Here is a 24,496-nt window from a genome sequence, read left to right on the forward strand (position 1 = left end):
ATTCATTGCTTCAATGAGTTGAGCTTCTCTCATTCCTTCAATGCCTCAAGCTTAACTCATTCATTGTAAGAAACAAAATGTATTCGTTCAATTGTTGAATTCAGCCTCAAACATACATTCAATGAATCAAACGTTTTTCATTGATTCAATGAAACAAACTTAACTCATTCTTTGTAAGAAACAAAATGTATTCGTTCAATTGTTGAATTAAGCATCAAACATATATTCAATGAATCAAACGTTTTTCATTGATTCAATGAAACAAACTGCCCGAGATGATTCAATAATTATTCCTTCTCTCTTTCATTCAATTTCTCCAACTTAATCCATTCAATGAAAGAAACATACCATATTCATTCATTCAATGAAAGAAACGTTCGTGTTCGTGTTCGGGTTAGGGTTAGCGTTAGGCTTAGGGTTAGGGTTAGGGTTGTGTTATGGTTAGGGTCAGGGTTAGGGTCAGGGTACAGGTCAGGGTTTGGTTTAGGTTTAGGGTTAGCTGCTCTCATTCATTCAATGCCTCGAGCTTAACTCATTCATTGAAAGAAACATACGGTATTCATTCAATTGTTGAATGAAACTGCAATCGTACATTCAATGAATTTAACGTTATTCATTGATTCAATGCAAAAACCTGCACGAGGTGATTCAATGAACATGGCTCCGCTCTTTTATTTAACATCACCAGATAAAATCATTCATTGAAAGAAACTAACTGTATTCATTCATTGAAACAAACGTTATTCATTGATTCAATGAGTTGAGCTTCTCTTATTCATTCAATGCTCAAGCTTAACTCATTCATTGTAAGAAACAAAATGTAGTCGTTCAATTGTTGAATTAAGCTTCAAACATACATTCAATGAAACAAACTGCGCGAGATGATTCAATAAACATACCTCCGATCTTTCATTCAATGTCTTCAGCCATACCATTCGTTGAACGAAACAAACTGTATTCATTCAATGAAACAAACGTCATTCATTAATTCAATGAGTTGAGCTTCTCTCATTCTTTCAATGCCTCAAGCTTAAATCATTCATTGTAAGAAACAAAATGTAGTCGTTCAATTGTTGAATTAAGCTTCAAACATACATTCAATGATTCAAACGCTTTTCATTGATTGAATCAAACAAACTGCAAGAGTTGATTCAATGATTAGAACTTCTCTCTTTTATTCAATGTGTCCAGCTCCATACATTCATTGACTCAAACAAACTGCATTCGTTCATTCAATGAAACAAACGTTATTCATAGCTTCGCTTCTCTCATTCATTCAATGCCTCAACTTAACTCATTCATTGTAAGAAACAAAATGTATTCGTTCAATTTTTGAATTAAGCCTCAAACATACATTCAATGAATCAAACGTTTTTCATTGATTCAATGAAACAAACTTCACGAGATGATTCAATGATTAGAACTCCTCTGTTGTATTCAATATCTCTAGCTTAATACAGTCACTGAAAGAAACAAACTGTATTCATTCATTCAATGAACAAACTTCAAGCTTAACTCATACATTTTAAGAAACAAAATGTATTCGTTAGATTGCTGAATTAAGCCTCAAACATACATTCAATGAATGAAACGTTTTTCATTGATTCAATGAAACAAACTGCACAAGATGATTCAATGATTAGAACTTCTCTCTTTCATTCATTGTCTCCAGCGTCAGACATTCATTGACAGAAACAAACTGTATTCATTCATTCAATGAAACAAACGTTATTCATTCATTCAATGAGTTGAGCTTCTCTCATTCATTCAATGCCTCAAGATTAACTCAATCATTGGAAGAAACAAAATGTAGTCGTTCAATTGTTGTATGAAAAATCCATCGTACTTTCAATGAATCAAACGTTGTTGATTGATAAATTTAAACAAACTGCTCGAGGTGATTCAATAAACACAGCTTCGCTCTTTCATTCAATATCACCAGATAAAATCATTCATTGAATGAAACTAACTATATTCATTCATTGAAACAAACGTTATTCATTGATTCAATGAGTTGAGCTTCTCTTATTCATTCAATGCCTCAAGCTTAACTCAATCATTGAATGAAACAAACCGTATTCGTCCAATTGTTGAATGAAACATCCATCAAACTTTTAATGAATCAAACGTTATTCATTGATTCAAGCAAAGTGCACGAGATGATTCAATAATTATAGCTTCTCTCTTTCATTCAATGTCTCCAGCCAAATACATTCATTGACAGAAACAAACTATATCATTCAATGATACAAACGTTATTCATTGATTCAATGAGTTGAGTTTCTCTCATTCTTTCTACGCCTCAAGACTAACTCATTCATAATAAGAAACAAAACGTAGTCGTTCAATTGTTGAATTAAGCTTCAAACATACATTCAGTGATTCAAACGCTTTTGATTGATTCAATGAAACAAACTGCACGAGATGATTCAATAATTATAGCTTCTCTCTTTCATTCAATGTCTCCAGCCAAATACATTCATTGACAGAAACAAACTATATCATTCAATGATACAAACGTTATTCATTGCTTCAATGAGTTGAGCTTCTCTCATTCCTTCAATGCCTCAAGCTTAACTCATTCATTGTAAGAAACAAAATGTATTCGTTCAATTGTTGAATTCAGCCTCAAACATACATTCAATGAATCAAACGTTTTTATTGATTCAATGAAACAAACTTAACTCATTCTTTGTAAGAAACAAAATGTATTCGTTCAATTGTTGAATTAAGCCTCAAACATACATTCAATGAATCTAACGTTTTTCATTGATTCAATGAAACAAACTGCCCGAGATGATTCAATAATTATTCCTTCTCTCTTTCATTCAATTTCTCCAACTTAATCCAGTCAATGAAAGAAACATACCATATTCATTCATTCAATGAAAGAAACGTTCGTGTTCGGGTTAGGGTTAGGGTTAGCGTTAGGCTTAGGGTTAGGGTTAGGGTTGTGTTATGGTTAGGGTCAGGGTTAGGGTCAGGGTACAGGTCAGGGTTTGGTTTAGGTTTAGGGTTAGCTGCTCTCATTCATTCAATGCCTCGAGCTTAACTCATTCATTGAAAGAAACATACGGTATTCATTCAATTGTTGAATGAAACTGCAATCGTACATTCAATGAATTTAACGTTATTCATTGATTCAATGCAAAAACCTGCACGAGGTGATTCAATGAACATGGCTCCGCTCTTTCATTTAATATCACCAGATAAAATCATTCATTGAAAGAAACTAACTGTATTCATTCATTGAAACAAACGTTATTCATTGATTCAATGAGTTGAGCTTCTCTTATTCATTCAATGCTCAAGCTTAACTCATTCATTGTAAGAAACAAAATGTAGTCGTTCAATTGTTGAATTAAGCTTCAAACATACATTCAATGAAACAAACTGCGCGAGATGATTCAATAAACATACCTCCGATCTTTCATTCAATGTCTTCAGCCATACCATTCGTTGAAAGAAACAAACTGTATTCATTCAATGAAACAAACGTCATTCATTAATTCAATGAGTTGAGCTTCTCTCATTCTTTCAATGCCTCAAGCTTAAATCATTCATTGTAAGAAACAAAATGTAGTCGTTCAATTGTTGAATTAAGCTTCAAACATACATTCAATGATTCAAACGCTTTTCATTGATTGAATCAAACAAACTGCAAGAGTTGATTCAATGATTAGAACTTCTCTCTTTTATTCAATGTGTCCAGCTCCATACATTCATTGACTCAAACAAACTGCATTCGTTCATTCAATGAAACAAACGTTATTCATAGCTTCGCTTCTCTCATTCATTCAATGCCTCAACTTAACTCATTCATTGTAAGAAACAAAATGTATTCGTTCAATTGTTGAATTAAGCCTCAAACATACATTCAATGAATCAAACGTTTTTCATTGATTCAATGAAACAAACTTCACGAGATGATTCAATGATTAGAACTCCTCTGTTGTATTCAATATCTCTAGCTTAATACAGTCACTGAAAGAAACAAACTGTATTCATTCATTCAATGAACAAACGTTATTCATTGATTAAATGAGTTGAGCTTCTCTCATTCATTCAATGCTTCAAGCTTAACTCATACATTGTAAGAAACAAAATGTATTCGTTCGATTGCTGAATTAAGCCTCAAACATACATTCAATGAATGAAACGTTTTTCATTGATTCAATGAAACAAACTTAACTCATTCTTTGTAAGAAACAAAATGTATTCGTTCGATTGCTGAATTAAGCCTCAAACATACATTCAATGAATGAAACGTTTTTCATTGATTCAATGAAACAAACTGCACAAGATGATTCAATGAATAGAACTTCTCTCTTTCATTCATTGTCTCCAGCGTCAGACATTCATTGACAGAAACAAACTGTATTCATTCATTCAATGAAACAAACGTTATTCATTCATTCAATGAGTTGAGCTTCAATTATTCATTCAATGCCTCAAGATTAACTCAATCATTGGAAGAAACAAAATGTAGTCGTTCAATTGTTGTATGAAAAATCCATCGTACTTTCAATGAATCAAACGTTGTTGATTGATAAATTTAAACAAACTGCTCGAGGTGAATCAATAAACACAGCTTCGCTCTTTCATTCAATATCACCAGATAAAATCATTCATTGAATGAAACTAACTATATTCATTCATTGAAACAAACGTTATTCATTGATTCAATGAGTTGAGTTTCTCTCATTCTTTCTACGCCTCAAGACTAACTCATTCATTCTAAGAAACAAAACGTAGTCGTTCAATTGTTGAATTAAGCTTCAAACATACATTCAGTGATTCAAACGCTTTTGATTGATTCAATGAAACAAACTGCACGACATGATTCAATAATTGTAGCTTCTCTCTTTCATTCAATGTCTCCAGCCAAATACATTCATTGACAGAAACAAACTATATCATTCAATGATACAAACGTTATTCACTGCTTCAATGAGTTGAGCTTCTCTCATTCCTTCAATGCCTCAAGCTTAACTTATTCATTGTAAGAAACAAAATGTATTCGTTCAATTGTTGAATTCAGCCTCAAACATACATTCAATGAATCAAACGTTTTTCATTGATTCAATGAAACAATCTGTACGAGATGATTCAATGATTAGAACTTCTCTCTTTCATTCATTGTCTCCAGCGTCAGACATTCATTGACAGAAACAAACTGTATTCATTCATTCAATGAGTTGAGCTTCTCTCATTCATTGAATGCCTCAATCTTTACTCATTCAGTGTAAGAAACAAAATGTAGTCGATCAATTGTTGAATTAAGCTTCAAACATACATTCAATGAAACAAACTGCGAGAGATGATTCAATAAACATACCTCCGATCTTTCATTCAATGTCTTCAACCATACCATTCGTTGAAAGAAACAAACTGTATTCATTCAATGAAACAAACGTCATTCATTGATTCAATGAGTTGAGCTTCTCTCATTCTTTCAATGCCTCAAGCTTAAATCATTCATTGTAAGAAACAGAATGTAGTCGTTCAATTGTTGAATTAAGCTTCGAACATACATTCAATGATTCAAACGCTGTTCATTGATTGAATCAAACAAACTGCAAGAGTTGATTCAATGATTAGAACTTCTCTCTTTTATTCAATGTGTCAAGCTCCATACATTCATTGACTCAAACAAACTGCATTCGGTCATTCAATGAAACAAACGTTATTCATAGCTTCGCTTCTCTCATTCATTCAATGCCTCAACTTAACTCATTCATTGTAAGAAACAAAATGTATTCGTTCAATTTTTGAATTAAGCCTCAAACATACATTCAATGAATCAAACGTTTTTCATTGATTCAATTAAACAAACTGCACGAGATGATTCAATGATTAGAACTTCCCTCTTTCATTCATTGTCTCCAGCGTCAGACATTCATTGACAGAAACAAACTGTATTCATTCATTCAATGAAACAAACGTTATTCATTCATTCAATGAGTTGAGCTTCTCTCATTCATTCAATGCCTCAAGCTTAACTCAATTATTGGAAGAAACAAAATGTAGTCGTTCAATTGTTGTATGAAACATCCATCGTACTTTCAATGAATCAAACGTTGTTGTTTGATTAAATGAAACAAACTGCACGAGGTGATTCAATAAACACAGCTTCGCTCTTTCATTCAATATCACCAGATAAAATCATTCATTGAATGAAACTAACTATATGCATTGATTGAAACAAACGTTATTCAGTGATTCAATGAGTTGAGCTTCTCTTATTCATTCAATGCCTCAAGCTTAACTCAATCATTGAATGAAACAAACCGTATTCGTCCAATTGTTGAATGAAACATCCATCATACTTTTAATGAATCAAACGTTATTCATTGATTCAAACAAACTGCACGAGATGATTCAATAATTATAGCTTCTCTCTTTCATTCAATGTCTCCAGCCAAATACATTCATTGACAGAAACAAACTATATCATTCAATGATACAAACGTTATTCATTGATTCAATGAGTTGAGTTTCTCTCATTCTTTCTACGCCTCAAGACGAACTCATTCTTTCTAAGAAACAAAACGTAGTCGTTCAATTGTTGAATTAAGCTTCAAACATACATTCAGTGATTTAAACGCTTTTGATTGATTCAATGAAACAAACTGCACGAGATGATTCAATAATTATAGCTTCTCTCTTTCATTCAATGTCTCCAGCCAAATACATTCATTGACAGAAACAAACTATATCATTCAATGATACAAACGTTATTCATTGCTTCAATGAGTTGAGCTTCTCTCATTCCTTCAATGCCTCAAGCTTAACTCATTCATTGTAAGAAACAAAATGTATTCGTTCAATTGTTGAATTCAGCCTCAAACATACATTCAATGAATCAAACGTTTTTCATTGATTCAATGAAACAAACTTAACTCATTCTTTGTAAGAAACAAAATGTATTCGTTCAATTGTTGAATTAAGCCTCAAACATACATTCAATGAATGAAACGTTTTTCATTGATTCAATGAAACAAACTGCCCGAGATGATTCAATAATTATTCCTTCTCTCTTTCATTCAATTTCTCCAACTTAATCCATTCAATGAAAGAAACATACCATATTCATTCATTCAATGAAAGAAACGTTCGTGTTCGTGTTCGGGTTAGGGTTAGCGTTAGGCTTAGGGTTAGGGTTAGGGTTGTGTTATGGTTAGGGTCAGGGTTAGGGTCAGGGTACAGGTCAGGGTTTGGTTTAGGTTTAGGGTTAGCTGCTATCATTCATTCAATGCCTCGAGCTTAACTCATTCATTGAAAAAAACATACGGTATTCATTCAATTGTTGAATGAAACTGCAATCGTACATTCAATGAATTTAACGTTATTCATTGATTCAATGCAAAAACCTGCACGAGGTGATTCAATGAACATGGCTCCGCTCTTTTATTTAACATCACCAGATAAAATCATTCATTGAAAGAAACTAACTGTATTCATTAATTGAAACAAACGTTATTCATTGATTCAATGAGTTGAGCTTCTCTTATTCAGTCAATGCTCAAGCTTAACTCATTCATTGTAAGAAACAAAATGTAGTCGTTTAATTGTTGAATTAAGCTTCAAACATACCTTCAATGAAACAATCTGCGCGAGATGATTCAATAAACATACCTCCGATCTTTCATTCAATGTCTTCAGCCATACCATTCGTTGAAAGAAACAAACTGTATTCATTCAATGAAACAAACGTCATTCATTGATTCAATGAGTTGAGCTTCTCTCATTCTTTCAATGCCTCAAGCTTAAATCATTCATTGTAAGAAACAAAATGTAGTCGTTCAATTGTTGAATTAAGCTTCAAACATACATTCAATGATTCAAACGCTTTTCATTGATTGAATCAAACAAACTGTACGAGTTGATTCAATGATTAGAACTTCTCTCTTTTATTCAATGTGTCCAGCTCCATACATTCATTGACTCAAACAAACTGCATTCGTTCATTCAATGAAACAAACGTTATTCATAGCTTCGCTTCTCTCATTCATTCAATGCCTCAACTTAACTCATTCATTGTAAGAAACAAAATGTATTCGTTCAATTGTTGAATTAAGCCACAAATATACATTCAATGAATGAAACGTTTTTCATTGATTCAATGAAACAAACTGCACGAGATGATTCAATGATTAGAACTTCTCTCTTTCATTCATTGTCTCCAGCGTCAGACATTCATTGACAGAAACAAACTGTATTCATTCATTCAATGAAACAAACGTTATTCATTCATTCAATGAGTTGAGCTTCTCTCATTCATTCAATGCCTCAAGCTTAACTCAATCATTGGAAGAAACAAAAGGTAGTCGTTCAATTGTTGTATGAAAAATCCATCGTACTTTCAATGAATCAAACGTTGTTGATTGATTAAATGAAACAAACTGCACGAGGTGATTCAATAAACACAGCTTCGCTCTTTCATTCAATATCACCAGATAAAATCATTCATTGAATGAAACTAACTATATTCATTGATTGAAACAAACGTTATTCATTGATTCAATGAGTTGAGCTTCTCTTATTCATTCAATGCCTCAAGCTTAACTCAATCATTGAATGAAACAAACCGTATTCGTCCAATTGTTGAATGAAACATCCATCATACTTTTAATGAATCAAACGTTATTCATTGATTCAAACAAACTACACGAGATGATTCAATAATTATAGCTTCTCTCTTTCATTCAATGTCTCCAGCCAAATACATTCATTGACAGAAACAAACTATATCATTCAATGATACAAACGTTATTCATTGCTTCAATGAGTTGAGCTTCTCTCATTCCTTCAATGCCTCAAGCTTAACTCATTCATTGTTAGAAACAAAATGTATTCGTTCAATTGTTGAATTCAGCCTCAAACATACATTCAATGAATCAAACGTTTTTCATTGATTCAATGAAACAAACTTAACTCATTCTTTGTAAGAAACAAAATGTATTCGTTCAATTGTTGAATTAAGCCTCAAACATACATTCAATGAATCAAACGTTTTTCATTGATTCAATGAAACAAACTGCCCGAGATGATTCAATAATTATTCCTTCTCTCTTTCATTCAATTTCTCCAACTTAATCCATTCAATGAAAGAAACATACCATATTCATTCATTCAATGAAAGAAACGTTCGTGTTCGGGTTAGGGTTAGGGTTAGCGTTAGGCTTAGGGTTAGGGTTAGGGTTGTGTTATGGTTAGGGTCAGGGTTAGGGTCAGGGTACAGGTCAGGGTTTGGTTTAGGTTTAGGGTTAGCTGCTCTCATTCATTCAATGCCTCGAGCTTAACTCATTCATTGAAAGAAACATACGGTATTCATTCAATTGTTGAATGAAACTGCAATCGTACATTCAATGAATTTAACGTTATTCATTGATTCAATGCAAAAACCTGCACGAGGTGATTCAATGAACATGGCTCCGCTCTTTCATTTAACATCACCAGATAAAATCATTCATTGAAAGAAACTAACTGTATTCATTCATTGAAACAAACGTTATTCATTGATTCAATGAGTTGAGCTTCTCTTATTCATTCAATGCTCAAGCTTAACTCATTCATTGTAAGAAACAAAATGTAGTCGTTCAATTGTTGAATTAAGCTTCAAACATACATTCAATGATTCAAACGCTTTTCATTGATTGAATCAAACAAACTGCAAGAGTTGATTCAATGATTAGAACTTCTCTCTTTTATTCAATGTGTCCAGCTCCATACATTCATTGACTCAAACAAACTGCATTCGTTCATTCAATGAAACAAACGTTATTCATAGCTTCGCTTCTCTCATTCATTCAATGCCTCAACTTAACTCATTCATTGTAAGAAACAAAATGTATTCGTTCAATTTTTGAATTAAGCCTCAAACATACATTCAATGAATCAAACGTTTTTCATTGATTCAATGAAACAAACTGCACGAGATGATTCAATGATTAGAACTTCCCTCTTTCATTCATTGTCTCCAGCGTCAGACATTCATTGACAGAAACAAACTGTATTCATTCATTCAATGAAACAAACGTTATTCATTCATTCAATGAGTTGAGCTTCTCTCATTCATTCAATGCCTCAAGCTTAACTCAATCATTGGAAGAAACAAAATGTAGTCGTTCAATTGTTGTATGAAACATCCATCGTACTTTCAATGAATCAAACGTTGTTGATTGATTAAATGAAACAAACTGCACGAAGTGATTCAATAAACACAGCTTCGCTCTTTCATTCAATATCACCAGATAAAATCATTCATTGAATGAAACTAACTATATGCATTGATTGAAACAAACGTTATTCAGTGATTCAATGAGTTGAGCTTCTCTTATTCATTCAATGCCTCAAGCTTAACTCAATCATTGAATGAAACAAACCGTATTCGTCCAATTGTTGAATGAAACATCCATCATACTTTTAATGAATCAAACGTTATTCATTGATTCAAACAAACTGCACGAGATGATTCAATAATTATAGCTTCTCTCTTTCATTCAATGTCTCCAGCCAAATACATTCATTGACAGAAACAAACTATATCATTCAATGATACAAACGTTATTCATTGATTCAATGAGTTGAGTTTCTCTCATTCTTTCTACGCCTCAAGACTAACTCATTCATTCTAAGAAACAAAACGTAGTCGTTCAATTGTTGAATTAAGCTTCAAACATACATTCAGTGATTCAAACGCTTTTGATTGATTCAATGAAACAAACTGCACGAGATGATTCAATAATTATAGCTTCTCTCTTTCATTCAATGTCTCCAGCCAAATACATTCATTGACAGAAACAAACTATATCATTCAATGATACAAACGTTATTCATTGCTTCAATGAGTTGAGCTTCTCTCATTCCTTCAATGCCTCAAGCTTAACTCATTCATTGTAAGAAACAAAATGTATTCGTTCAATTGTTGAATTCAGCCTCAAACATACATTCAATGAATCAAACGTTTTTCATTGATTCAATGAAACAAACTTAACTCATTCTTTGTAAGAAACAAAATGTATTCGTTCAATTGTTGAATTAAGCATCAAACATATATTCAATGAATCAAAAGTTTTTCATTGATTCAATGAAACAAACTGCCCGAGATGATTCAATAATTATTCCTTCTCTCTTTCATTCAATTTCTCCAACTTAATCCATTCAATGAAAGAAACATACCATATTCATTCATTCAATGAAAGAAACGTTCGTGTTCGTGTTCGGGTTAGGGTTAGCGTTAGGCTTAGGGTTAGGGTTAGGGTTGTGTTATGGTTAGGGTCAGGGTTAGGGTCAGGGTACAGGTCAGGGTTTGGTTTAGGTTTAGGGTTAGCTGCTCTCATTCATTCAATGCCTCGAGCTTAACTCATTCATTGAAAGAAACATACGGTATTCATTCAATTGTTGAATGAAACTGCAATCGTACATTCAATGAATTTAACGTTATTCATTGATTCAATGCAAAAACCTGCACGAGGTGATTCAATGAACATGGCTCCGCTCTTTTATTTAACATCACCAGATAAAATCATTCATTGAAAGAAACTAACTGTATTCATTCATTGAAACAAACGTTATTCATTGATTCAATGAGTTGAGCTTCTCTTATTCATTCAATGCTCAAGCTTAACTCATTCATTGTAAGAAACAAAATGTAGTCGTTCAATTGTTGAATTAAGCTTCAAACATACATTCAATGAAACAAACTGCGCGAGATGATTCAATAAACATACCTCCGATCTTTCATTCAATGTCTTCAGCCATACCATTCGTTGAACGAAACAAACTGTATTCATTCAATGAAACAAACGTCATTCATTAATTCAATGAGTTGAGCTTCTCTCATTCTTTCAATGCCTCAAGCTTAAATCATTCATTGTAAGAAACAAAATGTAGTCGTTCAATTGTTGAATTAAGCTTCAAACATACATTCAATGATTCAAACGCTTTTCATTGATTGAATCAAACAAACTGCAAGAGTTGATTCAATGATTAGAACTTCTCTCTTTTATTCAATGTGTCCAGCTCCATACATTCATTGACTCAAACAAACTGCATTCGTTCATTCAATGAAACAAACGTTATTCATAGCTTCGCTTCTCTCATTCATTCAATGCCTCAACTTAACTCATTCATTGTAAGAAACAAAATGTATTCGTTCAATTTTTGAATTAAGCCTCAAACATACATTCAATGAATCAAACGTTTTTCATTGATTCAATGAAACAAACTTCACGAGATGATTCAATGATTAGAACTCCTCTGTTGTATTCAATATCTCTAGCTTAATACAGTCACTGAAAGAAACAAACTGTATTCATTCATTCAATGAACAAACGTTATTCATTGATTAAATGAGTTGAGCTTCTCTCATTCATTCAATGCTTCAAGCTTAACTCATACATTTTAAGAAACAAAATGTATTCGTTAGATTGCTGAATTAAGCCTCAAACATACATTCAATGAATGAAACGTTTTTCATTGATTCAATGAATCAAACTTAACTCATTCTTTGTAAGAAACAAAATGTATTCGTTCGATTGCTGAATTAAGCCTCAAACATACATTCAATGAATGAAACGTTTTTCATTGATTCAATGAAACAAACTGCACAAGATGATTCAATGATTAGAACTTCTCTCTTTCATTCATTGTCTCCAGCGTCAGACATTCATTGACAGAAACAAACTGTATTCATTCATTCAATGAAACAAACGTTATTCATTCATTCAATGAGTTGAGCTTCTCTCATTCATTCAATGCCTCAAGATTAACTCAATCATTGGAAGAAACAAAATGTAGTCGTTCAATTGTTGTATGAAAAATCCATCGTACTTTCAATGAATCAAACGTTGTTGATTGATAAATTTAAACAAACTGCTCGAGGTGATTCAATAAACACAGCTTCGCTCTTTCATTCAATATCACCAGATAAAATCATTCATTGAATGAAACTAACTATATTCATTCATTGAAACAAACGTTATTCATTGATTCAATGAGTTGAGCTTCTCTTATTCATTCAATGCCTCAAGCTTAACTCAATCATTGAATGAAACAAACCGTATTCGTCCAATTGTTGAATGAAACATCCATCAAACTTTTAATGAATCAAACGTTATTCATTGATTCAAGCAAAGTGCACGAGATGATTCAATAATTATAGCTTCTCTCTTTCATTCAATGTCTCCAGCCAAATACATTCATTGACAGAAACAAACTATATCATTCAATGATACAAACGTTATTCATTGATTCAATGAGTTGAGTTTCTCTCATTCTTTCTACGCCTCAAGACTAACTCATTCATAATAAGAAACAAAACGTAGTCGTTCAATTGTTGAATTAAGCTTCAAACATACATTCAGTGATTCAAACGCTTTTGATTGATTCAATGAAACAAACTGCACGAGATGATTCAATAATTATAGCTTCTCTCTTTCATTCAATGTCTCCAGCCAAATACATTCATTGACAGAAACAAACTATATCATTCAATGATACAAACGTTATTCATTGCTTCAATGAGTTGAGCTTCTCTCATTCCTTCAATGCCTCAAGCTTAACTCATTCATTGTAAGAAACAAAATGTATTCGTTCAATTGTTGAATTCAGCCTCAAACATACATTCAATGAATCAAACGTTTTTATTGATTCAATGAAACAAACTTAACTCATTCTTTGTAAGAAACAAAATGTATTCGTTCAATTGTTGAATTAAGCCTCAAACATACATTCAATGAATCAAACGTTTTTCATTGATTCAATGAAACAAACTGCCCGAGATGATTCAATAATTATTCCTTCTCTCTTTCATTCAATTTCTCCAACTTAATCCAGTCAATGAAAGAAACATACCATATTCATTCATTCAATGAAAGAAACGTTCGTGTTCGGGTTAGGGTTAGGGTTAGCGTTAGGCTTAGGGTTAGGGTTAGGGTTGTGTTATGGTTAGGGTCAGGGTTAGGGTCAGGGTACAGGTCAGGGTTTGGTTTAGGTTTAGGGTTAGCTGCTCTCATTCATTCAATGCCTCGAGCTTAACTCATTCATTGAAAAAAACATACGGTATTCATTCAATTGTTGAATGAAACTGCAATCGTACATTCAATGAATTTAACGTTATTCATTGATTCAATGCAAAAACCTGCACGAGGTGATTCAATGAACATGGCTCCGCTCTTTCATTTAATATCAATAGATAAAATCATTCATTGAAAGAAACTAACTGTATTCATTCATTGAAACAAACGTTATTCATTGATTCAATGAGTTGAGCTTCTCTTATTCATTCAATGCTCAAGCTTAACTCATTCATTGTAAGAAACAAAATGTAGTCGTTCAATTGTTGAATTAAGCTTCAAACATACATTCAATGAAACAAACTGCGCGAGATGATTCAATAAACATACCTCCGATCTTTCATTCAATGTCTTCAGCCATACCATTCGTTGAAAGAAACAAACTGTATTCATTCAATGAAACAAACGTCATTCATTAATTCAATGAGTTGAGCTTCTCTCATTCTTTCAATGCCTCAAGCTTAAATCATTCATTGTAAGAAACAAAATGTAGTCGTTCAATTGTTGAATTAAGCTTCAAACATACATTCAATGATTCAAACGCTTTTCATTGATTGAATCAAACAAACTGCAAGAGTTGATTCAATGATTAGAACTTCTCTCTTTTATTCAATGTGTCCAGCTCCATACATTCATTGACTCAAACAAACTGCATTCGTTCATTCAATGAAACAAACGTTATTCATAGCTTCGCTTCTCTCATTCATTCAATGCCTCAACTTAACTCATTCATTGTAAGAAACAAAATGTATTCGTTCAATTGTTGAATTAAGCCTCAAACATACATTCAATGAATCAAACGTTTTTCATTGATTCAATTAAACAAACTTCACGAGATGATTCAATGATTAGAACTCCTCTGTTGTATTCAATATCTCTAGCTTAATACAGTCACTGAAAGAAACAAACTGTATTCATTCATTCAATGAACAAACGTTATTCATTGATTAAATGAGTTGAGCTTCTCTCATTCATTCAATGCTTCAAGCTTAACTCATACATTGTAAGAAACAAAATGTATTCGTTCGATTGCTGAATTAAGCCTCAAACATACATTCAATGAATGAAACGTTTTTCATTGATTCAATGAAACAAACTTAACTCATTCTTTGTAAGAAACAAAATGTATTCGTTCGATTGCTGAATTAAGCCTCAAACATACATTCAATGAATGAAACGTTTTTCATTGATTCAATGAAACAAACTGCACAAGATGATTCAATGAATAGAACTTCTCTCTTTCATTCATTGTCTCCAGCGTCAGACATTCATTGACAGAAACAAACTGTATTCATTCATTCAATGAAACAAACGTTATTCATTCATTCAATGAGTTGAGCTTCTCTCATTCATTCAATGCCTCAAGATTAACTCAATCATTGGAAGAAACAAAATGTAGTCGTTCAATTGTTGTATGAAAAATCCATCGTACTTTCAATGAATCAAACGTTGTTGATTGATAAATTTAAACAAACTGCTCGAGGTGAATCAATAAACACAGCTTCGCTCTTTCATTCAATATCACCAGATAAAATCATTCATTGAATGAAACTAACTATATTCATTCATTGAAACAAACGTTATTCATTGATTCAATGAGTTGAGTTTCTCTCATTCTTTCTACGCCTCAAGACTAACTCATTCATTCTAAGAAACAAAACGTAGTCGTTCAATTGTTGAATTAAGCTTCAAACATACATTCAGTGATTCAAACGCTTTTGATTGATTCAATGAAACAAACTGCACGACATGATTCAATAATTATAGCTTCTCTCTTTCATTCAATGTCTCCAGCCAAATACATTCATTGACAGAAACAAACTATATCATTCAATGATACAAACGTTATTCACTGCTTCAATGAGTTGAGCTTCTCTCATTCCTTCAATGCCTCAAGCTTAACTCATTCATTGTAAGAAACAAAATGTATTCGTTCAATTGTTGAATTCAGCCTCAAACATACATTCAATGAATCAAACGTTTTTCATTGATTCAATGAAACAATCTGTACGAGATGATTCAATGATTAGAACTTCTCTCTTTCATTCATTGTCTCCAGCGTCAGACATTCATTGACAGAAACAAACTGTATTCATTCATTCAATGAGTTGAGCTTCTCTCATTCATTGAATGCCTCAATCTTTACTCATTCAGTGTAAGAAACAAAATGTAGTCGATCAATTGTTGAATTAAGCTTCAAACATACATTCAATGAAACAAACTGCGAGAGATGATTCAATAAACATACCTCCGATCTTTCATTCAATGTCTTCAACCATACCATTCGTTGAAAGAAACAAACTGTATTCATTCAATGAAACAAACGTCATTCATTGATTCAATGAGTTGAGCTTCTCTCATTCTTTCAATGCCTCAAGCTTAAATCATTCATTGTAAGAAACAGAATGTAGTCGTTCAATTGTTGAATTAAGCTTCGAACATACATTCAATGATTCAAACGCTGTTCATTGATTGAATCAAACAAACTGCAAGAGTTGATTCAATGATTAGAACTTCTCTCTTTTATTCAATGTGTCCAGCTCCATACATTCATTGACTCAAACAAACTGCATTCGTTCATTCAATGAAACAAACGTTATTCATAGCTTCGCTTCTCTCATTCATTCAATGCCTCAACTTAACTCATTCATTGTAAGAAACAAAATGTATTCGTTCAATTTTTGAATTAAGCCTCAAACATACATTCAATGAATCAAACGTTTTTCATTGATTCAATTAAACAAACTGCACGAGATGATTCAATGATTAGAACTTCCCTCTTTCATTCATTGTCTCCAGCGTCAGACATTCATTGACAGAAACAAACTGTATTCATTCATTCAATGAAACAAACGTTATTCATTCATTCAATGAGTTGAGCTTCTCTCATTCATTCAATGCCTCAAGCTTAACTCAATTATTGGAAGAAACAAAATGTAGTCGTTCAATTGTTGTATGAAACATCCATCGTACTTTCAATGAATCAAACGTTGTTGTTTGATTAAATGAAACAAACTGCACGAGGTGATTCAATAAACACAGCTTCGCTCTTTCATTCAATATCACCAGATAAAATCATTCATTGAATGAAACTAACTATATGCATTGATTGAAACAAACGTTATTCAGTGATTCAATGAGTTGAGCTTCTCTTATTCATTCAATGCCTCAAGCTTAACTCAATCATTGAATGAAACAAACCGTATTCGTCCAATTGTTGAATGAAACATCCATCATACTTTTAATGAATCAAACGTTATTCATTGATTCAAACAAACTGCACGAGATGATTCAATAAATATAGCTTCTCTCTTTCATTCAATGTCTCCAGCCAAATACATTCATTGACAGAAACAAACTATATCATTCAATGATACAAACGTTATTCATTGATTCAATGAGTTGAGTTTCTCTCATTCTTTCTACGCCTCAAGACGAACTCATTCTTTCTAAGAAACAAAACGTAGTCGTTCAATTGTTGAATTAAGCTTCAAACATACATTCAGTGATTTAAACGCTTTTGATTGATTCAATGAAACAAACTGCACGAGATGATTCAATAATTATAGCTTCTCTCTTTCATTCAATGTCTCCAGCCAAATACATTCATTGACAGAAACAAACTATATCATTCAATGATACAAACGTTATTCATTGCTTCAATGAGTTGAGCTTCTCTCATTCCTTCAATGCCTCAAGCTTAACTCATTCATTGTAAGAAACAAAATGTATTCGTTCAATTGTTGAATTCAGCCTCAAACATACATTCAATGAATCAAACGTTTTTCATTGATTCAATGAAACAAACTTAACTCATTCTTTGTAAGAAACAAAATGTATTCGTTCAATTGTTGAATTAAGCCTCAAACATACATTCAATGAATCAAACGTTTTTCATTGATTCAATGAAACAAACTGCCCGAGATGATTCAATAATTATTCCTTCTCTCTTTCATTCAATTTCTCCAACTTAATCCATTCAATGAAAGAAACATACCATATTCATTCATTCAATGAAAGAAACGTTCGTGTTCGTGTTCGGGTTAGGGTTAGCGTTAGGCTTAGGGTTAGGGTTAGGGTTGTGTTATGGTTAGGGTCAGGGTTAGGGTCAGGGTACAGGTCAGGGTTTGGTTTAGGTTTAGGGTTAGCTGCTCTCATTCATTCAATGCCTCGAGCTTAACTCATTCATTGAAAGAAACATACGGTATTCATTCAATTGTTGAATGAAACTGCAATCGTACATTCAATGAATTTAACGTTATTCATTGATTCAATGCAAAAACCTGCACGAGGTGATTCAATGAACATGGCTCCGCTCTTTTATTTAACATCACCAGATAAAATCATTCATTGAAAGAAACTAACTGTATTCATTCATTGAAACAAACGTTATTCATTGATTCAATGAGTTGAGCTTCTCTTATTCATTCAATGCTCAAGCTTAACTCATTCATTGTAAGAAACAAAATGTAGTCGTTCAATTGTTGAATTAAGCTTCAAACATACATTCAATGATTCAAACGCTTTTCATTGATTGAATCAAACAAACTGCAAGAGTTGATTCAATGATTAGAACTTCTCTCTTTTATTCAATGTGTCCAGCTCCATACATTCATTGACTCAAACAAACTGCATTCGTTCATTCAATGAAACAAACGTTATTCATAGCTTCGCTTCTCTCATTCATTCAATGCCTCAACTTAACTCATTCATTGTAAGAAACAAAATGTATTCGTTCAATTGTTGAATTAAGCATCAAACATATATTCAATGAATCAAACGTTTTTCATTGATTCAATGAAACAAACTGCACGAGATGATTCAATGATTAGAACTTCCCTCTTTCATTCATTGTCTCCAGCGTCAGACATTCATTGACAGAAACAAACTGTATTCATTCATTCAATGAAACAAACGTTATTCATTCATTCAATGAGTTGAGCTTCTCTCATTCATTCAATGCCTCAAGCTTAACTCAATCATTGGAAGAAACAAAATGTAGTCGTTCAATTGTTGTATGAAACATCCATCGTACTTTCAATGAATCAAACGTTGTTGATTGATTAAATGAAACAAACTGCACGAAGTGATTCAATAAACACAGCTTCGCTCTTTCATTCAATATCACCAGATAAAATCATTCATTGAATGAAACTAACTATATGCATTGATTGAAACAAACGTTATTCAGTGATTCAATGAGTTGAGCTTCTCTTATTCATTCAATGCCTCAAGCTTAACTCAATCATTGAATGAAACAAACCGTATTCGTCCAATTGTTGAATGAAACATCCATCATACTTTTAATGAATCAAACGTTATTCATTGATTCAAACAAACTGCACGAGATGATTCAATAATTATAGCTTCTCTCTTTCATTCAATGTCTCCAGCCAAATACATTCATTGACAGAAACAAACTATATCATTCAATGATACAAACGTTATTCATTGATTCAATGAGTTGAGTTTCTCTCATTCTTTCTACGCCTCAAGACTAACTCATTCATTCTAAGAAACAAAACGTAGTCGTTCAATTGTTGAATTAAGCTTCAAACATACATTCAGTGATTCAAACGCTTTTGATTGATTCAATGAAACAAACTGCACGAGATGATTCAATAATTATAGCTTCTCTCTTTCATTCAATGTCTCCAGCCAAATACATTCATTGACAGAAACAAACTATATCATTCAATGATACAAACGTTATTCATTGATTCAATGAGTTGAGTTTCTCTCATTCTTTCTACGCCTCAAGACTAACTCATTCATTCTAAGAAACAAAACGTAGTCGTTCAATTGTTGTATGAAAAATCCATCGTACTTTAAATGAATCAAACGTTGTTGATTGATAAATTTAAACAAACTGCTCGAGGTGAATCAATAAACACAGCTTCGCTCTTTCATTCAATATCACCAGATAAAATCATTCATTGAATGAAACTAACTATATTCATTCATTGAAACAAACGTTATTCATTGATTCAATGAGTTGAGTTTCTCTCATTCTTTCTACGCCTCAAGACTAACTCATTCATTCTAAGAAACAAAACGTAGTCGTTCAATTGTTGAATTAAGCTTCAAACATACATTCAGTGATTCAAACGCTTTTGATTGATTCAATGAAACAAACTGCACGACATGATTCAATAATTATAGCTTCTCTCTTTCATTCAATGTCTCCAGCCAAATACATTCATTGACAGAAACAAACTATATCATTCAATGATACAAACGTTATTCACTGCTTCAATGAGTTGAGCTTCTCTCATTCCTTCAATGCCTCAAGCTTAACTTATTCATTGTAAGAAACAAAATGTATTCGTTCAATTGTTGAATTCAGCCTCAAACATACATTCAATGAATCAAACGTTTTTCATTGATTCAATGAAACAATCTGTACGAGATGATTCAATGATTAGAACTTCTCTCTTTCATTCATTGTCTCCAGCGTCAGACATTCATTGACAGAAACAAACTGTATTCATTCATTCAATGAGTTGAGCTTCTCTCATTCATTGAATGCCTCAATCTTTACTCATTCAGTGTAAGAAACAAAATGTAGTCGATCAATTGTTGAATTAAGCTTCAAACATACATTCAATGAAACAAACTGCGAGAGATGATTCAATAAACATACCTCCGATCTTTCATTCAATGTCTTCAACCATACCATTCGTTGAAAGAAACAAACTGTATTCATTCAATGAAACAAACGTCATTCATTGATTCAATGAGTTGAGCTTCTCTCATTCTTTCAATGCCTCAAGCTTAAATCATTCATTGTAAGAAACAGAATGTAGTCGTTCAATTGTTGAATTAAGCTTCGAACATACATTCAATGATTCAAACGCTGTTCATTGATTGAATCAAACAAACTGCAAGAGTTGATTCAATGATTAGAACTTCTCTCTTTTATTCAATGTGTCAAGCTCCATACATTCATTGACTCAAACAAACTGCATTCGTTCATTCAATGAAACAAACGTTATTCATAGCTTCGCTTCTCTCATTCATTCAATGCCTCAACTTAACTCATTCATTGTAAGAAACAAAATGTATTCGTTCAATTTTTGAATTAAGCCTCAAACATACATTCAATGAATCAAACGTTTTTCATTGATTCAATTAAACAAACTGCACGAGATGATTCAATGATTAGAACTTCCCTCTTTCATTCATTGTCTCCAGCGTCAGACATTCATTGACAGAAACAAACTGTATTCATTCATTCAATGAAACAAACGTTATTCATTCATTCAATGAGTTGAGCTTCTCTCATTCATTCAATGCCTCAAGCTTAACTCAATTATTGGAAGAAACAAAATGTAGTCGTTCAATTGTTGTATGAAACATCCATCGTACTTTCAATGAATCAAACGTTGTTGTTTGATTAAATGAAACAAACTGCACGAGGTGATTCAATAAACACAGCTTCGCTCTTTCATTCAATATCACCAGATAAAATCATTCATTGAATGAAACTAACTATATGCATTGATTGAAACAAACGTTATTCAGTGATTCAATGAGTTGAGCTTCTCTTATTCATTCAATGCCTCAAGCTTAACTCAATCATTGAATGAAACAAACCGTATTCGTCCAATTGTTGAATGAAACATCCATCATACTTTTAATGAATCAAACGTTATTCATTGATTCAAACAAACTGCACGAGATGATTCAATAAATATAGCTTCTCTCTTTCATTCAATGTCTCCAGCCAAATACATTCATTGACAGAAACAAACTATATCATTCAATGATACAAACGTTATTCATTGATTCAATGAGTTGAGTTTCTCTCATTCTTTCTACGCCTCAAGACGAACTCATTCTTTCTAAGAAACAAAACGTAGTCGTTCAATTGTTGAATTAAGCTTCAAACATACATTCAGTGATTTAAACGCTTTTGATTGATTCAATGAAACAAACTGCACGAGATGATTCAATAATTATAGCTTCTCTCTTTCATTCAATGTCTCCAGCCAAATACATTCATTGACAGAAACAAACTATATCATTCAATGATACAAACGTTATTCATTGCTTCAATGAGTTGAGCTTCTCTCATTCCTTCAATGCCTCAAGCTTAACTCATTCATTGTAAGAAACAAAATGTATTCGTTCAATTGTTGAATTCAGCCTCAAACATACATTCAATGAATCAAACGTTTTTCATTGATTCAATGAAACAAACTTAACTCATTCTTTGTAAGAAACAAAATGTATTCGTTCAATTGTTGAATTAAGCCTCAAACATACATTCAATGAATGAAACGTTTTTCATTGATTCAATGAAACAAACTGCCCGAGATGATTCAATAATTATTCCTTCTCTCTTTCATTCAATTTCTCCAACTTAATCCATTCAATGAAAGAAACATACCATATTCATTCATTCAATGAAAGAAACGTTCGTGTTCGTGTTCGGGTTAGGGTTAGCGTTAGGCTTAGGGTTAGGGTTAGGGTTGTGTTATGGTTAGGGTCAGGGTTAGGGTCAGGGTACAGGTCAGGGTTTGGTTTAGGTTTAGGGTTAGCTGCTCTCATTCATTCAATGCCTCGAGCTTAACTCATTCATTGAAAGAAACATACGGTATTCATTCAATTGTTGAATGAAACTGCAATCGTACATTCAATGAATTTAACGTTATTCATTGATTCAATGCAAAAACCTGCACGAGGTGATTCAATGAACATGGCTCCGCTCTTTTATTTAACATCACCAGATAAAATCATTCATTGAAAGAAACTAACTGTATTCATTCATTGAAACAAACGTTATTCATTGATTCAATGAGTTGAGCTTCTCTTATTCATTCAATGCTCAAGCTTAACTCATTCATTGTAAGAAACAAAATGTAGTCGTTCAATTGTTGAATTAAGCTTCAAACATACATTCAATGATTCAAACGCTTTTCATTGATTGAATCAAACAAACTGCAAGAGTTGATTCAATGATTAGAACTTCTCTCTTTTATTCAATGTGTCCAGCTCCATACATTCATTGACTCAAACAAACTGCATTCGTTCATTCAATGAAACAAACGTTATTCATAGCTTCGCTTCTCTCATTCATTCAATGCCTCAACTTAACTCATTCATTGTAAGAAACAAAATGTATTCGTTCAATTGTTGAATTAAGCATCAAACATATATTCAATGAATCAAACGTTTTTCATTGATTCAATGAAACAAACTGCACGAGATGATTCAATGATTAGAACTTCCCTCTTTCATTCATTGTCTCCAGCGTCAGACATTCATTGACAGAAACAAACTGTATTCATTCATTCAATGAAACAAACGTTATTCATTCATTCAATGAGTTGAGCTTCTCTCATTCATTCAATGCCTCAAGCTTAACTCAATCATTGGAAGAAACAAAATGTAGTCGTTCAATTGTTGTATGAAACATCCATCGTACTTTCAATGAATCAAACGTTGTTGATTGATTAAATGAAACAAACTGCACGAAGTGATTCAATAAACACAGCTTCGCTCTTTCATTCAATATCACCAGATAAAATCATTCATTGAATGAAACTAACTATATGCATTGATTGAAACAAACGTTATTCAGTGATTCAATGAGTTGAGCTTCTCTTATTCATTCAATGCCTCAAGCTTAACTCAATCATTGAATGAAACAAACCGTATTCGTCCAATTGTTGAATGAAACATCCATCATACTTTTAATGAATCAAACGTTATTCATTGATTCAAACAAACTGCACGAGATGATTCAATAATTATAGCTTCTCTCTTTCATTCAATGTCTCCAGCCAAATACATTCATTGACAGAAACAAACTATATCATTCAATGATACAAACGTTATTCATTGATTCAATGAGTTGAGTTTCTCTCATTCTTTCTACGCCTCAAGACTAACTCATTCATTCTAAGAAACAAAACGTAGTCGTTCAATTGTTGAATTAAGCTTCAAACATACATTCAGTGATTCAAACGCTTTTGATTGATTCAATGAAACAAACTGCACGAGATGATTCAATAATTATAGCTTCTCTCTTTCATTCAATGTCTCCAGCCAAATACATTCATTGACAGAAACAAACTATATCATTCAATGATACAAACGTTATTCATTGCTTCAATGAGTTGAGCTTCTCTCATTCCTTCAATGCCTCAAGCTTAACTCATTCATTGTAAGAAACAAAATGTATTCGTTCAATTGTTGAATTCAGCCTCAAACATACATTCAATGAATCAAACGTTTTTCATTGATTCAATGAAACAAACTTAACTCATTCTTTGTAAGAAACAAAATGTATTCGTTCAATTGTTGAATTAAGCATCAAACATATATTCAATGAATCAAACGTTTTTCATTGATTCAATGAAACAAACTGCCCGAGATGATTCAATAATTATTCCTTCTCTCTTTCATTC

The sequence above is a fragment of the Chiloscyllium punctatum genome, chromosome 4 (assembly GCF_047496795.1).
Source record: "Chiloscyllium punctatum isolate Juve2018m chromosome 4, sChiPun1.3, whole genome shotgun sequence".
Taxonomy (NCBI): domain Eukaryota; kingdom Metazoa; phylum Chordata; class Chondrichthyes; order Orectolobiformes; family Hemiscylliidae; genus Chiloscyllium; species Chiloscyllium punctatum.